This window comes from Moschus berezovskii, chromosome 16 (genome assembly GCF_049115385.1).
Source record: "Moschus berezovskii isolate FMDL1 chromosome 16, NW_MosBer_1.0, whole genome shotgun sequence".
In the NCBI taxonomy this organism is placed as follows: domain Eukaryota; kingdom Metazoa; phylum Chordata; class Mammalia; order Artiodactyla; family Moschidae; genus Moschus; species Moschus berezovskii.
In genome coordinates, this window is record NC_142475.1 from 44,890,644 (window position 1) to 44,910,712 (window position 20,069).

Here is a 20,069-nt window from a genome sequence, read left to right on the forward strand (position 1 = left end):
TAAGGCACACCATCTCCTGAACTATTCAGCATTGTCCTAGAGGCATTAGTTGGTGCAGTTAGAGAAAAGAGAGAGAGAGCAATTTAGAGGCATAAGGCTTAGAAAATAATTGAAACCAAGAATTCAGCAAAGTAGCATGATATAAAATTATATCTAGAATCAGTAGCCTTCAAACATACAAGGACTGATAAGTAGACTTCCTGATGGCTCAGTGGTGCAGAATCCACCTGCCCATATAGGAGATGTGGGTTCAGTCCCTGGGTTGGGAAGATTCCCCTGGAGAAGGAAATGGCAACCCACTCCGGTATTCTTGCCTGGAAAATCCCATGGACAGAGGAACCTGGCAGGCTACAGTCGTTGGGGTCTCAAAAGAGTTGGACACAACTTAGTGACTAAAACAACAACAAAACAAATACAATGATAGAGAAAACTCCACTTATAACAACAATAAAGAAGAGAAAACACTGATGAATAAACTTACGAAGAAGTGTGCAAAAATGCATGAGGAAAATTTTAGAGTACTTTTGAAAGACATAAAAGTAAACTTCAATGAATGAAAAGTTATTTTTTGTGTGGATAGGATGGCTCAACATCATAAAAGCCAGTTTGAAAAGTAAAGTAAATGAAAGTACAGAGGAAGAAATAAAGATGAAAACAAATAAGTGGAGAATAGAGGAAAGTAGATCTAATTGATAAATCGAAACTGATTTTTTAAAATTGACAAAATAGACAAACCACTGGCTAGCTATCAAGGAGATAAAAGGGAGAAAGAACAGATGAAAAAAGAGAGAGAAATGACAAAGAGAAAATGGGCACGGAGAAAAATCTGAACAAATTACAAGAGACTACTTTGCAGACTTCTGTAAAAATATATTAAAAAACCTAGATGGTATAGATAATTTCCCAGGAAAATATTATGCACCAAATTAGCCCATTAGAGATAGAAAGCTTAAATACATTGATAATCCACTGGAAAAAAATTGAGAAAGTTAATAAGCCCATAGAAAAGCTACGGGCCCACTTGGTTTCACAGGGGAAGTCTATCCCCCAAATTATCAAAGACCGGATAGTTTTAATGTAGTATTGACTAGACAATAGAGAGGAAAGTGGAATTTCTAATTTTCTTTAGAAAACAAATATAACATTAATACCTAATCCTGGTAACACAGGACAGAAAAAGAAATTGCAATCTAACATATAAACGTATGAGAAAAAACTTGAGCAAATAGATTCTGATACCAAATTAATTAAAGTGTGTAACTCTTAGAAAAGCTTCTTGAGTCGAATTCAACCCATTTATTCTAATGTTTGCATTTTTATAGCTTAACTGTTGACAGCTCTGCAGTTTCCTTGATCACTGCTTTACAGGTATCCCTTAGATTCTGTTATGTAGTATTTTCAATATGATTTTTGTTAACGATTCTATAGTTTCAGTTTGTATTTTTTCTTGTTATAAAGTTGTTTTACTAAAGGTTCAATTTCGGAGTTAGAAGGGTCTTTATAAAAAATTTATCTCATTTTTGGTTTATTATATTTTGCTCCTAGACTGTTTTTTGGTAATATTTCTTTGTGTAGAAGCTTTCTCATGCTTTCTTTGAGATGTAATGTAGGATCAGGGGGAATATTGCAGATGCACTTGACAGCAAGTAAAGGATGTGAAGTTTGAGATATATACGTGTGTGTGTGTCTTGGGGGCATTAGTTACTCGGTTGTACTGACTCTTTAGAATCCCATGGACAATAACCCACCAGGCTTCTCTGTCCATAGAATTTTCCAGGCAAGAATACTGAAAGAGGCTTGCCATTTCCTACTCTAGGGGATATTCCCAACCCAGGAATCAAACCTGTGTCTCCTGCATTGGCAGGCGGATTCTTTACCTCTAGAGTCACCTGGGAAGCTCAATAAACATGTAACACACCCTGTTGTAAGTCAAGCAGTTGCTAGTTCTTTGCTTTCAGCAAATTTATAAGAGGAGCCAGTCAAGTTGTCAATTGCCACATCATTAAAAATAATTTTTGATGGTAGATCACAATGTAAGTTGTGACAGAAAAAATTTTTGCTATAACAAAGCTCAAGGATGATTTACTTGTGAATAATTGTCAGTGATTATGCCTAGAAAACTGTGAAATAAGAATAAAATAGAGAAACTATCTTTTTTAGCAGTAAGAAATACTTCTTTAGATACAGCAGTGTACATTTTTTTAAAAAGCCCTGTCTATCTCATTGAGAAGCATGTCTATTTAAGATTTTACATTTTTAGAAGGAATTATTTATCAAAATTTGTAATATTCCTGTTCCATTACTTATCTGCTAATAATAATTGCAATAATGGCTAATTCCACAAATTTTTAAAATGTTCATGTGTTTGATCACAGGCAATATAAATTTCTGAAAATGTGAATATTCATGTTTTTGATGTATAGGTTTGTGAGAGAGTGAGCAACAAAATGTAACGTTAGAATAGAAATCTATGGAGAGTAGAATAAAAGGAAGATCAAGAAGAAAAAATTGATGTAAAATTCCTAACATATTTAACAGAATTTATGTATTTTTGAAGTAGATAAGGGTAGATGTCAGCTTACTGTGATATTTAGATTCTTTTCAGTACATTTAGAGGAGTGACATAGAACCTTTATTTTGAGATATTAATATTTACAATAAGCCAGAAACTTCATTCTTTGTATTTCAGCTGCTAATGAAAAATTTTAGACACTAATTAAAATTTTAAATGTGATGAAAAATGTCGAGGAGTATACGTACATAGTTTTCAGAATTCTTTTATGAGGTATGAGCATTAAGTTTGAAGACCGTTGCCATAGACTTATTTGAAGAGAAGCTGAGTTAGAGATGACCACTGCAGAATGTACAGAGGTGGTGTACAGTCTCGTCTTGCCTTTTACATACATTGACAAATATGGCAATGAAAATGAATGGTGAGATGGATGATGAAGTGGGTGATGAATGGTAATTTTAAAAGTCTTGAACACGAATATGGCAGTCATAGTTTATCTTTTGAGTTCCGTTACACCCAAAAGTGAAATCTTGTTTTCTTTCTATAGTATTTAAAATAATTCTCCCATTTATGAAATAATAAAATTGTATCCATCATTGGTATTTCTGGCATAGTCCAGGTAAAAATATTTGTCTTGACCCATTAGAGGGCAGCATGAATTTACCTTTGGAATTAGCTTTCATAATGTATGAATGCTTTTGAGTCACAGACTTAATGTCAGCATCAGTTAAATAAACTGTGAAGTTTCTTAGTTCAAATTAAAATCTTTCATTTGGAATTTTTGTAATATAATAAAAAATAGCTATATAAAAGTGAACCTTTTTTTTCTTCTCTCACTTTCCCTGTCCCTGGTAAGCACATTAGAGCTTTAATAAATTTGTAAAGTTACTCAGTTTGATTCCAAACTTAAGATTTATCTTGATGAATTACCAGGTACTCCTTGAAAAATGGATTTGAAGATAAGTTTGCGAAATGCTGCATCCTGTATCCCTCTGAAGACTCCTTACAGATTCTTAAAGATGTCACACAGAAAATGATTTGTCCAAGTGATTCCCAACCCTGACTGAATGGCAGGCTCTCCTGGAAGGCTTTAACACATCTGATGGCAGGCTCTATCTAGACCTATTAAATCAGAATTTCTGGTTGGGGCATCTGAACACCAGTGTTTAAAAATGTTCCCCTGGTGATTCTAATGTGCAGTCATTGGAATACTAACCCAAACACATGGTACCCTCTGTTAATATCAAAGATTACTTTATGATATGTTGGTTTAAAGTAGTCATAGAACTTTTGAAAGAGCTAAGTAGAAGGTAAAAGTTACAGTTAACCACAGACCTCAGGGAATCAGTTGTTTCTGGACAGCCAAGGGTTCCAAATCGTGGAGGATTTCACCCTTTTTTGAAAACTAAAACTTTTCTACTTCAGTGATTGTGGAGAGAAAATTTTCTAAACATTATGGCATACTTTTTTCATGTTAAAAATGTCGACAGTGCAGTTATCCTCCAACTAAAAATAAATTTAAATTAAAAAGATGCTAACAGTTATGAACATAAAGAATCTCACATGCTGACTCAGTCTCAACCATATAAATGGCAAGTGTTACTCTAAGCCTTATGAAATTGTGGTTTGTCCTTATGCTTGACATCAGTTTCTTGAGCACCTTGTTGCTTTCTGAATCATCCTTGACAGTCAGGTTGTCACCTTATTTCTTGTTGCATGTCAGAGCACTTGTGTCTACAGTGCTTGCCTGCTAATTTAATGTTCTTAAACTGCTATTGTCTTGGAAACTGATATTATAATTAGAATTGGGAGCAGAGTAAGAGTAACAAGGTTTTGGATTGGGCTCTGAGGTGCCCCTAGAAGTGTGAGGTGGTTGTTGTTTAGTTGCTAAATTGTGTCCAACTCTTTGCGAGCCCAGGACCCCAGGACTACCCCTGTAGTCCACCAGGCTCCTCTGTCCATGGGATTTCCCAGGCAAGAATACTGGGGTGGGTTGCCATTTCCTTCTCCAGGGTCTTCCTGACCCAGGGATCGAACCCATGTCTCCTGCATTGGTAGGCATTGGTGGGTGGATTCCTTACGGCCAAGCCACCTGAGAAGCCCAAGTGTGAAGTTCATGAGCTTTATTTAGTTCATGAATTTTTTGATGTCATAATTTTTCACTTCATACATGTTGAATTTTTTCATCATTTTAGGTAGAATGAGGTTGACAGCTAACTGAATACATGTTTGGAGAATTATATGTTTATGAAATAATGTACTTATATATATATTTTTATTTAATGACAGGAAGATTGGACAGAAATAATAATTGCTTTGATAAATTTCAAATAATGACTTCCTCACAAGTTAATGAGAGGGTATCATTTGTGCACAATTTTTTACTCTTCTTTTGAATATAGTTCTTTTCTCTCTCTTTGTGGATGTGTGTGTTTAAAAGATGTCTCATTTCCAGAATGAGACTATTTGCTGGTAAATAATGCGTATTCTTATGAAATTGTCTGCAGAGTCTGATAGTTTTATTCATGTCATCTCTACAAAGATACTCCTTTATTGACTTGACCTTTCTATTTGGTATTGCTTTTTTTCTCCAGTCTAGGGTCCTTATGTACTTTCTCTGTTCCTTTATTGTCCTTTGTCTCCAGAGTCTCTTGGGAACCAAAAGAAAAAAAAGGTTTCTTTTGTGGTTTTTGAAGTTTAGGTGTAACCGTCTCTGTTCACTGATTAAAAAAAGAAAAAGAAAAGAAACAAGACTGCAGAGTATTTTTCTTTGGAAGAAAAAATCCTTTTTTCTCTGAATTGTATATCAAAAATCAATAGAGAAAGATATTGGTTCTACATAAAATATTTCCTAACATTACTGTCTGAAGTGTAAGTAGTAAATATCCTACTTTTGATGATATTTAAGTAGAGGTGGCGTTATCATCTGACAAGGATATCTGAGAGAGGTTTCCTTTTGTGGCTTGATGTAGGTGAATGACTTAAAACTTTCTTGACTAACCTGTGGTAAGGAGTAATTTTTTCAGTAGTGTGACCTAGTACCTATAATCCGCATACCAATGAAGGAGACACAGGTTTGATCCCTGAGTGGGGAAGATCCCCTGGAGAAGGAAATGATAACCCGCTTCCGTATTCTTGCCTGGAAAATCCCATGGACAGAGGAGCCTGGTTGGCTATAGTCCATTGTGTCACAAAGAGTTAGACACAACTTAGCTATAAGCACGCATGCACATATACAAATAAAACAGAAGGTCTATGATGCAGTACCTGTGTGTTGTAGTCTATAATATTTTCTATTTGGTTTTGTTAAAAATGCTAGTTGTAATTCATTAAATTTATTTCATGACTCCTTGATGGGTCATCATTTGTACTTTGAAAAACACTAATCTAGATGACTTCTAAGATTCCTGCCAACACCAAGATTCTATGTTGCTATGAATCCACATTCTTATGCAGAATCAAAGTTCATCATAGGGAACTATGATCTGAGTTCATGAGATGGGAACCGTCTCATCCTCTATCGCCCCCAAATTTTCATCCTGTATTCTATTACCTTGCTGAACTCACTTGTTCTAGGTGATTTTTAAAATAGATTCCCTGAAATTTTCTCCATAGATAGTCAGCCATCTTCAAATAGTTTTTTATTTCTTTATGATCTATATGCTTTTTATATCCCTTTCTTGTCTCATTGCACTGACTAGCCAGCATTTATAGCACTATGTTGAATACAATTGGTGGAGCATACTTCTTTGCCTCATTCTTGATCTTGGGGAGAAAAAAATTAATCTTTAATAATTAAGCATCATTTTAGCTGTATGTTTTAAAAGTAGATTTTTAAAAATTAAGTTGAGAATATTTTTCTTAACTAGATTTTTGAGAATTTTTGTAATGAACGAGTGTTGAATTTTGTTACATTCTTTTGCTGCAGCAATTGATCTAATTATGTGATTTGTCTTTTTTAACCTGTCAGTGTGATAGATTACATTAATTGACTGTTGAATATTGATTTTTGAATATTGTATGCTTTCAGTATATGCCACTTGGTCATGATCTGTAATTTTTATGTACGTTGTTGAATTCTATTTACTAATATTCTGTTAAAGATTTCTGCTTTTATAGTCAAGATGGATATTTGTCTATAGCTTTTTTAATTTGTTTGGTACATTCCTTGATTTTGGTATCAGGATAGTACTGGACTCAGAAGGATTGGGAAGTGTTCATTTTTTTGTTTTCTGGAAGAAATTGCACAGAATTAATTCTTTAAATGTTTGATAGAATTCTGTAAAACGTCTGGATTTGGACTTATGTTTTTCAGGAACTTTAAAATTATGAATTCAGTTTCTTGAATACTTATAGGACTATTTAAGTCATCTGTTTCATTTTAAATCACTTGTGACAGTTTGTGCTTTTTGAGGATTTGGTCCATTTTGTTTAAGTTGTCAAAAGTATATCTACTACTGTGGGCAGGAATCCCTTAGAAGAAATGGAGTAGCCATCATGGTCAACAAAAGAGTCCGAAATGCAGTACTTGGATGCAATCTTAAAAGTTGTTCTTAGTATTCCTTTATTATCCCTTATGTCTACAAAGTCTGTAATGATATCTTGTTTCATTCCTGGTATTGATAATTGTGTCTTATCTTATTTTCTTTGCCAGACTTGTCAGAGGTTTGTCAACTTTATCAGATTTTTCAAAGAAACAAGATTTCTGTTTCATTGCTTTTCTCTATAGTTTTTGTTGTTGTTTTCAATTTTATTGATTTCCATTTTAGATTTACATCTTGCTTTGGGTTTATGCAGCTCTTCTTTGTTCTTTAGATGGAAGCGCAGGTTATTGATATGAGAGTTTTCCTCTTTTCTAATGTACGCATTTAGTGCTATAAATTATCTCTTAGCATTTCTTAGTTTCAGCTCACAGATTTTGATATGTTGCCTTTCATTTGCATTCAGTTCAGTATGTATATACTTACTTCCTTTGATACTTCTTTTACCCAAGGATTGTTTTAGAAGTGTGTTGTATAGTTTCCAAATATTTGGAGATTTTTCCTGTTATCTTTCTGCTACTTACTCATGCTTAGTCCGATTCTCTTGTGGCCGGAGAGTGTACTCTGTATGATTGTACTTCTTTTAAACTTGAGATTTATTTTATGCCTCAGGATATTGTCTTTCTTGGTTTATATTCCATGGGCACTCAAAAGGAATATATATTCTGCTGTTGTTGATACAGTGTTCCATTAATATTGATTAGATCATATTGGTTAAAAGTGTTAAGTTTGTATCTTCAGTGATTTTCTTTTTTTTTTTTTTCCAATTTTATTTATTTATTTTTTTCAAGTTGAACAGACTAAATTTCTTTAAACAAACTTACTTATACTCCAGAGTCCTTTAAAAACTTAATAGCATTTATACATTGAAGGTATTTGATTTTCTTGTAACTAGCACTTCAAATGCAACAAGCATTTGAAGCAACAAGCATTTGACCCAACAAGTAAAACTTTCTACAGTTCATAACTTTTATAAATAAAGTAAATTAAATGTACAGTGAATAAGTTCTCTGAAATATTTCAATATTTCTGCAGGTTTAGTAACATAAAATACATTTCAACTAAAATTCACAAATCTAAAAACCTGTTAGGCATTTTTAGGCGTTTTAAGTTGGAAATGAAGACCAATGTTACATCGTAATATGCCTGGTTGTTCTGTCGATCGTGAGAAGTATATTAATGTCTCCAAATAAAATTGTGGACTTGTCCATTTCTCTTTCATTTCTCTCTGTTTTTGCTTCACATATTTTGTAGCTCTGTTGTTCGGTACATACACATTTAGGATTGCTGTATCTTCTTGGTTTAAATTGACCCTTTTATCTTTATGTTGTTTCCCTTTTTGTTTCTGGTAGTTTCTTTGCTTTGAAATCTACTCTGCTATTAAAGTAGTACTCTTGAGAACACCGACACATGCTTCCCTAACCAGGGAACCCGGACAAGTCACCCGTCCAACCCCACACACAGCGAAGAAACTACATAATAAAGAGAACTCCACAAACTGCAAGAAGAGGGAAAGGCCACCCCAAGCAAAGCAATATAAGCAAGATGAAGAGGCAGAGAAATACCCAGCAAGTAAAGGAACAAGATAATTGCCCACCAACACAAACAAAAGAACAAGATATAGGGAATTTACCTGATAAAGAATTTCAAATTTTGATGGTGAAAATGATTCAAAATCTTGAAAGCAAAATGGAGTTACAGATAAATAACCTGGAGAAAAGGATTGAGAAGATGGAAGAAAGATTTAATAAGGACTTAGAAGAAATAAAAAAGAGTCAATATACAATGAATAATGCAATAGATGAGATCAGAAACACTCTGGAGGGAACAAACAGTAGAATAACAGAGGCAGAAGACAGGATAAGCAAACTAGAAGATAGAATTGTAGAAATAAATGAAACAGAGAGGAAAAAAGAAAAACGAATTAAAAGAAATGAGGACAATATTAGAGACCTTTGGGACAATGTTAAAGGCTCCAACATTCGAATCATAGGAGTCCCAGAAGAAGAAGACAAAAAGAAAGACCATGAGAGAATACTTGAGGAGATAATAGTTGAAAACTTCCCTAAAATAGGGAAAGAAATAATCACCCAAGTCCAAGAAACTCAGAGAGTCCCTAACAGGATAAACCCAAGGCGAAATACTCCAAGACACATATTAATCAAATTAACAAAGATCAAACACAAAGAACAAATATTAAAAGCAGCAAGGGAAAAGCAGCAAATAACACATAAGGGGATTCCCATAAGGATAACAGCTGATCTTTCAACAGAAACTCTTCAGGCCAGAAGGGAGTGGCAAGACATACTTAAAGTGATGAAAGAAAATACCCTACAGCCCAGATTACTATACCCAGCAAGGATCTCATTCAAATATGAAGGAGAGATCAAAAGCTTTACAGACAAGCAAAAGCTGAGGGAATTCAGCATCACCAAACCAGCTCTCCAACAAATGCTAAAGGATCTTCTATAGACAGGAAACACAGAAAGAGTGTATAAACTTGAACCCAAAGCAATAAAGAAAATGGCTACAGGATCGTACTTATCAATAATTACCTTAAACGTAAATGGGTTGAAATTTTCAAAAAGGCTAGGAAACAATTCTCATAGCCATCAATAGTTCAGTGTTGAGTTCATGAATAGTTTTTAAGTTTGGGACAAACTGTAGTATTTGCTATTTGAAGTACTATTTGTAATTGGCATATTACGATGTAACATTGGTCTTCATTTCCAACTTAAAATGCCTAAAAATGCCTAACAGGTTTTTAGATTTGTGAATTTTAGTTGAAATGTATTTTACGATGTTACTAAACCTGCAGAAATATTGAAATATTTCAGAGAAAAAAAAAAGAAAATAATCATGAATGTGTGTGTATATATATATATATACAGAGATTTAGCTATAGGGATGTATCACCACACAGTTTTTAAGCAAAGATTGTAAATTACATCCAATGATGTAAAAGATCAAATAAATCATGGTGTGAGTGTGTTTAAAAAAATAAATAAATAAATAAATAAAATTTAAAAAATAAATAAAAACATTCAAGGATTGGTTAAAAAAAAAAAAAATAAAGTAGTACTCTTTTATTACCTATCATTTTATTCTCAGCCTGCCTGTAATCTTATACTTTCAGTAGTTTCTTACAGACAGTATATATTTGGGTAATGTTTTTAAATTTACTCTGTCAGTTTTTATCTTTTAGTTGGAATATTTTGACCATTTATATGTAATGTAATTATTAATATAAACCTATCATTTTATTTTGTTTTTAATTTCATCAGTTAATTACTTTCTGTTTTTCTTTTGTCTGTTTTCTTTTTTCTTGCCTTCATATGGGTTGCTTGTGCCTTATGTATTCTGTTTTGATTTACCTGGTATTTCAGTGTATATCCTTTTGTATAGATTTTTAAATCCTTGCTCCAAATATTATGTTATACATGCATAACTTATCAGAGTCTGCTGGTGTTTGCATGTTACCAGTATAAGTACTGTTAGAAACCTTAGCCTCCCTGTAAGTCTCTTAATAGTCTTTCATTTGTAATATTATTTTAAATGCGTACTTTGAGAACCATATCAGACAGTGGTATTATTTTCTTTTTTTAATCAAGCATTAAATATAGCATAGAAATGAAAATGGGGGAAAATCTCCTCAGTTTATCTATAATTATTCCCTTGTTCTTTTTTCCTTTTGAATGTTCCAAGATCTTATCATTTTCTTTCCATTTCAAGAACATTCTGTTTTTATTCTTTCAAGATAGGTCCACTGGCAACAGATTTCTTATAGTTTAACTTCATCTGAAAATGCTTTGATTTCCCCTTCATTCCTGAAGGATAAGCCTATTTGATGTTGAATTTTGTGTTAATAGTTTTTTTTTTTTTCAGTACATGATAAATGTTATGTCACTTTCTTCTGGCCTCCATAGTTTCTGATGTGATATCCACTGCAATTCAAATTGATTTTCCTTTATTGGTAGGTTGTGATAATGTGTCATTTCTCTCTTTGGTGGCTTTTAAATTTTTTCTTTAATTTTCAGGAGTTTGTCTTGGCATAGTTTTCTTTGGGTTTATCTTGTTTGGAGTTTGCTCAGCTTCTTCAATCTATAAGTTTACATCTTTTGAAAACTTTGGTCATTTTCCAGCCATTTTGGAAGAGGACTTACTTTCCAACCCTATACACTTTTTTTTTTCCTTCTTCTGAGACACCAGTTACACAAGTGTTTAGATTGTTTGTGATAGCCCTGCAGTTCTATGAGTCTTTGTTAATTTTTTTCTCCAGTCTGTTTTCTGTTACTCTGATTGAGAAATTCATGTCCTAAGCTCACTTTTGCTGATTCTTATCTCTGTCATCTTTGTTCTGCTCTTGAGCCTTTCCAGTGACTTATTCATTTTGGTTATTGTATTTTTTTCAGTCCTTAAACTTCTACTTATTTCTTTATATCTTCTGGTTTTTGTTTTTCTGGACACAGATTTCCTATTTTTTATTTAAGTATGTTTGTAATTGTTTAGAGAAGTATTTTTATGGCAACTGCTTTAAAAATACTTGTCAGTTGATTCTGACATCTGTGTTGTCTTTACTTGGTATCTTGTGATTGTCTTTTTTCATTCAGGTTGAGGTTTTCTTGGTTCTTGGTATGATGACTGATCTTGCTAGAATCTGGACATTTGGGGTATTATGTTGTGAGATTGTGGAGCTAACTTAAATCTTTTTAGTAGACTTTTTTTGATACTGCACCAGCAGGAAAGTGAGGACTTTGTCATGCTATTGCCAGGTCTGGATGGGAATTCAGGTTTCCTACTTAGTGTCATGGACACCTCATAGGGGAGAAGGAGGCTCATTACCTCTGGGTAGGAATGAAAGTCCCAACTTCATATGGCTATCTCTGACAGCATTCCAGCAGGGGAAAAAGAGCTCCTCATTATAGCTGGGAAGAACGGAAATCTAGGCTCCTTATGTAAATCTTGCTGGCAGATGGGATGGAATTGCAGCTTTTTTGTGGTGCATTGTTGGAGTATAGCAATTATTATCTAAAAGCTCTCTGTCTTGCATGATTGCCCTTTTCCTCATCCTTTGGCTGGAGAGAATGAGCCTTTCTTTGTGTGTGTGTGTGTGTGTATGTTTTGTCTGTACACACTGACATTTCCAGATTGCTGGCTTCTTAGCACCCAGTTCAGGGTTCAGTTCAGTCGCTCAGTTGTGTCTGACTCTTTGCGACCCCATGAATCACAGCACACCAGGCCTCCCTGTCCATCACCAACTCCCGGAGTTCACTCAAACTCATGTCCACAGAGTCGGTGATGCCATCCAGCCATCTCATTCTCTATCATCCCCTTCTCCTCCTGTACCCAACCTTTCCCAGCATCAGAGTCTTTTCCAGTGAGTCAATTCTTTGCATGAGGTGGCCAAAGTATTGGAGTTTCAGCTTCAGCATCAGTCCTTCCAATGAACACCCAGGATTGATCTCCTTTAGAATGGACTGGTTGGATCTCCTTGCAGTATAAGGGACTCTCAAGAGTCTTCTCCAACACCACAGTTCAAAAGCATCAATTCTTCGGTGATCAGCTTTCTTCACAGTCCAACTCTCACATCCATACATGACCACAGGAAAAACCATAGCCTTGACTAGACGGACCTTTGTTGGCAAAGTAATGTCTCTGCTTTTTAATATACTATCAAGGTTGGTCATAACTTTCCTTCCAAGGAGTAAGCGTCTTTTAATTTCATGGCTGCAATCAGTATCTGCAGTGATTTTAGAGCCCCAAAAAACAAAATCTGACACTGTTTCCACTGTTTCCCCATCTATTTCCCATGAAGTGATGGGACCAGATGCCATGATCTTTGTTTTCTGAATGTTGAGCTTCAAGCCAACCTTTTCACTCTCTTCTTTCACTTTCATCAAGAGGCTTTTGAGTTCCTCTTCACTTTCTGCCATAAGGTTAGTGTCATCTGCATATCTGAGGTTATTGATATTTCTCCCAGCAATCTTGATTCCAGCTGGTGCTTCTTCCAGCCCAGCGTTCCTCATGATGTACTCTGCATATAAGTTAAATAAGCAGGGTGACAATATACAGCCTTGACGTACTCCTTTTCCTATTTGGAACCAGTCTGTTGTTCCATGTACAGTTCTGACTGTTGCTTCCTGACGTGCATACAGGTTTCTCAAGAGGCAGGTCAGGTGGTCTGGGATTCCCATCTCTTTCAGAATGTTCCACAGTTGATTGTGATCCACACAGTCAAAGGCTTTGGCATAGTCAATGAAGCAGAAATAGATGTTTTTCTGGAACTCTCTTGCTTTCTCCATGATCCAGCGGATGTTGGCAATTTGATCTCTGGTTCCTCTGCCTTTTCTAAAACCTGCTTGAACATCTGGGAGTTCACGGTTCACATATTGCTGAAGCCTGGCTTGGAGAATTTTGAGCATGACTTTACTAGTGTGTGAGACGAGTACAGGAATGTTAATTCCCTCCCCTGGGAATCAGATGCAAGAATGTGTGTAATATATGCCTGGGAGGCAGTCATCAGTGGAGTACTCTGTATATCGGGTTAAGTTCTTCACCAGGTTTGCTCTGCTAATCAGAGGAAATGGCCACTGAGCGTGGAGAATGTTCATTAAATTCAATTCAGTGGGAAGCACTTTTAAGTTTCTGGCTTTTGCCAGTGTGTGGAAGTTACTGCCGTTTGCTGAGATGGGGAAGAATGGAGGAGAAACTGATTTGAAATGGAAAGTAAGACCTCAGATAAACGTTCCAGTAAGACATCCAAGAGGAGTTGTCAGATCTAGTTTGATACAGGAGATGACCCCAGAGGCAGTAGCCGCTGACTGCATGCCCAGTGCCCTTGAAGGTCCTGGTCTACTTTTCTGACCTCATGGGTTGCTCTCTACCATGTCAACTCCACTGTAGCCACACTGGCTGCGTTTTCCAAATGAGTCATCCAGTCTCATAGTTTCTAGCTGTTTTTCTGTTCCCTGTCACTAGTGGAACTTTTCAGTCAGGCCATCCATGGCCACCCACCTGACTTCACCCTGACATTCCCAGTCCCTGTCCTGTCCTTTTTTGTGTGCCGTTTAGTGGCACCTGTACTGTCTTTGTGTGACTGTAGTGTATAAAGCAGAGAGGAGCAGTGATACAAAGTGAAGCTGGAGAAGGGTAGATGAAGGTGAGCTCCTCCAGGGCTGTCCTGTGGCGTTTGGGCTCTGTCTTAAGAGGAGTGAGAGATTAAGGTTTTCAAGGAGGAGGAAACGTAACCATAGTTGCATAGAGAGGCAATCAGAGAGGGGTTAAGAGTGGTTATGAGTTAATCAAATAGGAGTCTGTTGCATTAGAATAAAGACAAAAGCAAAGCATTAATAATCCATGCACCCTGTTAGGTGTTGAAGAAACAAGAATGATGGAGCATGATTCTCTCTCCCAATTAAGGAGAGTCTAGACGATTAGAGAGGTGATTTCAGTCCGAAGGTAAGTGTTCCAAAAGAGGAAGGGCCCAGTGCTGTGGGAGCATAATGAGTTTGTTTGGCCCAGAGGGTTCAGGTTTGTGAACTTGCATTAAATTTTTGAGCAACTTTAACAAATAATCTCTCAGAAATTTAAAATTTAGAACCTGAAATGATATTTATCTCATCTCTACTGATGAGAAAATTTCCCAAAGTGCATTTTAAGAAGTTTAGTTTAGGGGAATGTTAATGACTACTTCTTAAAAAAAACCAATTGAGTCAGTTTGGAGAATCTGTATTAAACCAAAAAGTTTCTTTACTGCACAGCTTCTCAAAACTTATATGCGTTGTGTGTTATAAATCTTCTAGAAGTATATCTAATGTATAGTATTCCCCAAATTCATTTGGTGATGGATTCTGTTAAAGATTGTCTGTGGATATAGAACAGACCTTAGGTAATGCTGGTTTACATGATTTCCTCGAGACTTAACTAGTTAAAGGTAAGGGGTATGGTTTCTGTGATTGTGTCTCTTGATTTTTTTTCCTAAGACATTTCAGTATTAACATACAGAATGGCATTAATTATGAAAATGCCAGAATTCTTGTGGCCACGTTTTAATACTGTTTCACATTTGGGGTGAATGAAACTGCTTGCTTGCAAAGTCGCTTCAGTCGTGTCCCACTCTGCGATCTTGTGGACCATAGTCTGCCAGGTTCTTCTCTCCTTGGGATTTCTCCAGCAAGAATACTGGAGTGGGTTGCCATTTCTTACTCCAGAGGATCTTCCTGAGTCAGGAATCGAACTCCCATCTCTTGCCTCTCCTGCATTGGCAGCCAGGTTCTTTACCCCTGGGCCACCTGGGAAGCCCCTTACAATGCTGTAGACTAAATCTTTAAAAAAATAATTACTTCAAATGATCTTACAATCAGCAGAATAATATTCTTATTGGGTTTTGCTGGCCTAGCAAATCACTAATTGACTTTTCCTCCTAAAGTAGCCAGAGTAAATTTTCTTAGATTACTTCCTCTTTGATAAGTGTTGCTACGAGTTTAGTTTTGCATAACTCTGTTTCTATTAAGTATTGTTTGACAACTCTCTTCTTGACTGTATAGAGAGTTGATTTAATTTTTGTTTCGAAATATATGAATGCTTTTATGGATGAATTTATTTCTCTTAACAAATATTATGGTTTTGGAGAAGCAAAAACAGTGTCAAACCAGAATAAGAATGATGGAATTATGCCTGTCTTGTTCAAAGTTACCTAAAGCATGATGTTTTTAAGAATCAACTTGGAATTATGTAGATACCTCTAAAGTGCCCAAACATGTCCTTTTCAATATAATTTTTGGTTTGAGTTGTAATACAGAAACTTATTTTCATTATGGGTCATCTGAGAGAGTTGTAGAGAATAGCTATCAAGTATGGGTTGTTAACACCTCACTATCAACACTTCATTTATTAAGAAGAAAACCAGCCAAATATAGTAGGCATCTGTTTCTTTTATTTTAGCATCTCATCCCTTTCCCAAATTTTTTCTTAATAAATTCTCATTGTTAGCACAGATGAAACTGGGATCATGTCCTCCCTTCAGATAGCATTGAAACATATACAATCTGATTTAAAGAACTTCTGAGTATTCACAAATTGTGGTCTTACTCCTTTGTTCATATAGGTGCAAAGAAAAATTGCGCAGAGAAATTGCATAAAGTGCACTGTTAAAGAAGATTGAGGGCTTCCCTGATAGCTCAGTTGTTAAAGAATCCGCCTGCAATGCAGGAGACCCTGGTTCAATTCCTGGGTTGGGAAGATCCCCTGGAGAAGGGAAAGGCTACCCACTCCAGTATTCTGGCCTAGAGAATTCCATGAACTGTATAGTCCATGGGGTCGCAAAGAATTGGACATGACTGAACGACTTTCACTCACTCACTCACTCAAAGAAGATTGACTAGTGGATTATTTAAAATCGAGAGGAACCCAGAATCCAGGGAACTAGTAAAATTAGTGTATCATCAGATGAAAAGATTATATATTAACCTGTAACACAGAGTCGGACACGACTGAGCGACTGAACTGAACTGAACTGAACACCAAGATGGATACATTCTAATAATATTCAGTTCAGTTCAGTTCAGTCGCTCAGTCGTGTCTGACTCTCCGCGACCCCATGAATCACAGCACGCCAGGCCTCCCATGATGGGAGTTGTCCATCACCAACTCCCGGAGTTCACTCAAACTCATGTCCACAGAGTCGGTGATGCCATCCAGCCATCTCATTCTCTGTCGTCCCCTTCTCCTCCCGCCCCCAACCTTTCCCAGCATCAGAGTCTTTTCCAGTGAGTCAACTCGTCACATGAGGTGGCCAAAGTGTTGCAGTTTCAGCTTTAGCATCAGTCCTTCCAATGAACACCCAGGATTGATCTTCTTTAGAATGGACTAGTTGGATCTCCTTGCAGTCCAAGGGACTCTCAAGAGTCTTCTCCAACACCACAGTTCAAAAGCATCAATTCTTCAGCAGTCAGCTTTCTTCACAGTCCAACTCTCACATCCATACATGACCACGGGAAAAACCATAGCCTTGACTAGATGGACCTTTGTTGGCAAAGTGATGTCTCTGCTTTTTAATAGATTGCTGCTGCTGCTGCTAAGTCACTTCAGTCGTGTCCGACTCTGTGTGATCCCATAGACGGAAGCCCACCAGGCTCCCCCGTCTCTGGGATTCTCCAGGCAAGAACATTGGAGTGGATTAGTTGACCTTAAATTTTTTCATCCTTACACCAAAATAATGGTTATAATTCGTATCAATCTTTAGGAAGTAAAACTTTAGGAATTAATGTATTGTGGCACTTTTAATGGAAACTGTTGAACAAACAGTTTCTGTGCTTTCAGAGATAGTTAATTTCATTCAGTTTGGCCAGGAATGTCAGAGACACCCAAGACAGACTTTTTAAAATAAATAAGTCATGGGGTAGTGACTACTTTTAAGTGTATCTTGGAAGATACTGAGTTTAGACTTTGAGTGGATGCAACTTTGTTAAACTGCCAGTGAAATTGCAATTATAATTGAGTTACTCAGGTGGTCTAAGTCTTTTTTAAAAGTAGTATTTCAAATGACCTGAGTAGTTTTCTTACTGTATTTAGTTAGCTCAATTAATCCAAGAGTGATTTTTTTTTTTTTTTTAAAAAGCCACTACCTACATCCTCTTGAGATAGAATAGCTGTTATTTTAAAAAGGGAAGGGAGTGGTATTCCTTTAGTCATATGGGTTTGGGAAATGATGAATCAAGGACACTGTAAACATTTTCTTACTGTGTAACTTCTCAGAGCTTTTGCTTTTTGTGTATATTATTTTTTAGTTTTTTGTTATCACTTTTATAAATTACAAACTTTTTAAAAGTTGAATATTAGTGTGAACACTGTACCACCCATGCATTCCAGTACCCCACCTGTCCTTGCCAGATTCGCGCTTATTCTTTCAGGATATCCTCTGGCTGAATGTGTATATTTACTTTAACAGAGCATCATTCTATAACAATATTCTGAATCTTAAAGTTTGAGTTACGCCTTAAAGATTTTTCCATGTTACTACATGGAGTTGCATCATTTTTTATAACTTAGTCTGAAGATTTTAGGAACTGATAACCGTGTGGGTTTATTTAACCCCTCAGCTCCTCTGTTAATTGTATTGTTCTTTGTATTACGTGTGCCTACCCTATGAACCTCCACAATAATTTGGAATTTAAGTAGTCTGCATATCGTAAAGAAAGTTAAAGGAAAAAAAAAAAGTTTTTCACATTTTCTCACAAGTTCACCATTTTCGTGCTGTTCATTCCTTTCTCAGGATCCAGATTTCCATCTGGCTTCACTTCAGTCTTGAGTTTTCTTCTTCAGCATTTCTTATAGTACTACAGGTTTTCTGGCAATAAGTTCCCTCAGTTTCATTAAAATAAATGTCTTTATTTTACTTTTATTTTTGAAGTATATTTTCAGTCAATATAGAATTTTGAATTGACAGGTTTTTTAGTTTTAGCACTTTAAAGATGTTGTTCCACTGTCTTTGGGCCTCAGTTTTTTTCCTCATGAGAAGTCAACCATTTAAAAACAACCATATTTTTGCCTTAACTGACAAAAAAGGAAGTCAACCATCATTTGAATGATCGTTTCCTGTGTGTAGTATTTAGGTTTTAACAATTCAAGTGTATGTGTCTTGTGTGTCTTTGTTTATATTCAGTTCAGTTCAGTTCAGTCGCTCAGTCGTGTCCGACTCTCCGCGACCCCATGAATCACAGCACGCCAGGCCTCCCTGTCCATCACCAACTCCCGGAGTACACTCAAACTCATGTCCACAGAGTCGGTGATGCCATCCAGCCATCTCATTCTCCGTCGTCCCCTTCTCCTCCCGCCCCCAACCTTTCCCAGCATCAGAGTCTTTTCCAGTGAGTCAACTCGTCGCATGAGGTGGCCAAAGTATTGCAGTTTCAGCTTTAGCATCAGTCCCTCCAATGAACATCCAGGATTGATCTCCCTTAGAATGGACTGGTTGGATCTCCTTGCAGTATAAGGGACTCTCAAGAGTCTTCTCCAACACCACAGTTCAAAAGCATCGATTCTTCGGCGATCAGCCTTCTTCACAGTCCAACTCTCACATCCATACATGACCACGGGAAAAACCATAGCCTTGACTAGACGGACCTTGGTTGGCAAAGTAATGTCTCTGCTTTTTAATATACTATCAAGGTTGGTCACTGAATTTGTTGACTGTGTACTTAACATCTTTTGCCAAGAGATGTTTTTGGCTCTTATGTCTTATATTTTTCTGCTTTCTTTATCTCCTTTCTTCCTGGTAGACCTTTTAATATTGTCTCACAGATTCCTAAGGCTCCATTCATTTTTTCCAATCATTTTCCCTGTGTTTATATAATTTCTGTTGTATAATTGATTGTATAATTTCTGTTGATTATACAGATTGTATAATTTCTGTTGATTAATCTTGACTGTCATCTCCTTTCTGTTATTTTGGCTATCTAAGTGAATATGAAAATTTTATTTTTCAGTTTTGGAATTTCCATTTTTGTTTTAATAGTTCCCTTCTGAGATTTCCCATCTGTCGTTCAGTCACCGAGTCATGTCTGAGTCTTTGTGACCCCATAGACTGCAGCATACCAGGCTTCCCTGTCCTTCACCATCTCCTGGAGTTTGCTCAGACTTCTGTCCATTGAGTTGGTGATGCCATCCTACCATCTCATCCTCTGTCATCCCCTTCTCCTGCCCTCAGTTTCCCAGCATTAGGGTCTTTTCCAATGAGTTGGCTCTTCTCATCAGGTGGCCAAAGTCTTGGAGCTTGAATTTCAGCATCAGTCCTCCCAATGAATATTCAGGGTTGATTTCCTTTAGGATTGACTGGTTTGATCTCCTTGCTGACCAAGGGACTGTCAAGAGTCTTCTCCAATATCATAGTTCAAAAGCATCAGTTCTTCAGCACTCAACCTGCTATATGGTCCAGCTCTCACATCTGTACCTAACCATTGGAAAAACCATAGCTTTGACAGTACAGACATTTGTCAGTAAAGTGATGTCTCTGCCTT

General features: G+C 36.3%; 1 protein-coding gene across 12 annotated transcripts in view; it reads left to right on the forward strand.

Annotated features, from left to right (window-relative positions):
* The window catches only part of STAU2 (staufen double-stranded RNA binding protein 2), a 322,176-nt gene that overhangs the window by 72,987 nt on the left and 229,120 nt on the right, over positions 1-20,069 (forward strand). The gene's annotated exons all lie outside the window — the stretch shown is intronic.